We start from the raw sequence: 962 nt of genomic DNA on the forward strand, positions 1-962 counted from the left end.
TCTTTGTCTTTCTGGCTCATTTCACTCAGTATGAGATTCTCTAGTTCCATCCATGTTGCTGCAAATGGCATCATGTCATCCTTTTTTATGGCTGAGTAGTATTCCATTGTGTATATATACCACCTCTTCCAAATCCAATCATCTGTCGATGGACATTTGGGTTGTTTCCATGTCCTGGCTATTGTGAATAGGGCTGCAATGAACATGTGGGTGCATGTGTCTCTTTTAAGTAGAGCTTTGTCCGGATAGATGCCCAAGAGTGGGATTGCAGGGTCATATGGAAGTTCTATGTATAGATTTCTAAGGTATCTCCAAACTGTTCTCCATAGTGGCTGTACCAGTTTACATTCCCACCAGCAGTGCAGGAGGGTTCCCTTTTCTCCACAGCCCCTCCAGCACTTGTTATTTGTGGATTTATTAATGATGGCCATTCTGACTGGTGTGAGGTGGTATCTCATGGTAGTTTTGATTTGCATTTCTCTTATAATCAGCGATGTTGAGCATTTTAAAAATATGGAACGCTTCACGAATTTGCGTGTCATCCTTGAGCAGGGGCCATGCTAATCTTCTCTGTATCGTTCCAATTTTAGTATATGTGCTGCCGAAGCGAGCACGTGTCTAAATTCTTATTAGGCATGCAATACAAATAGGTACTTCTTTCATTGTATTTCAACCTATAAAATTGTTGTTGAGGGTTTACTTTTTAAATTATTTACTTTTTTAGGCCGTGCCCGTGGCATGTGGAAGTTCCCAGGCCAGGGATCGAACCCACACCACAGCAGTGACCTAAGCTGCTGCAGTGCCAAAGCCAGATCCTTAACCTGCTGTGCCACAAGAGAACTCTTAAACTGATTTCTTAATATTTTTAATTCACAGTACTTTAAAAAGAAATTTTGTATGACACCATAATAAAATAAAATAGTCTCAAGGTGATTCTCATATGTATCACTCAAGAGTTATTC

General features: G+C 40.3%; 1 non-coding gene across 1 annotated transcript; it reads right to left on the reverse strand.

Moving 5' to 3' along the window:
* Positions 1-507: 507 nt before the first annotated feature.
* LOC146406824 (U6 spliceosomal RNA) lies at positions 508-614 on the reverse strand. The gene has a single exon (XR_014832575.1). It is a non-coding gene; the product is annotated as a U6 spliceosomal RNA (small nuclear RNA).
* Positions 615-962: the final 348 nt, after the last annotated feature.

The sequence above is a fragment of the Sus scrofa genome, chromosome 1 (genome assembly GCF_054392235.1).
Source record: "Sus scrofa isolate SSC_HxYL_T2T_F1_AM1 chromosome 1, Sscrofa_HxYL_maternal_Yorkshire_Landrace_v2.0, whole genome shotgun sequence".
Classification (NCBI taxonomy): domain Eukaryota; kingdom Metazoa; phylum Chordata; class Mammalia; order Artiodactyla; family Suidae; genus Sus; species Sus scrofa.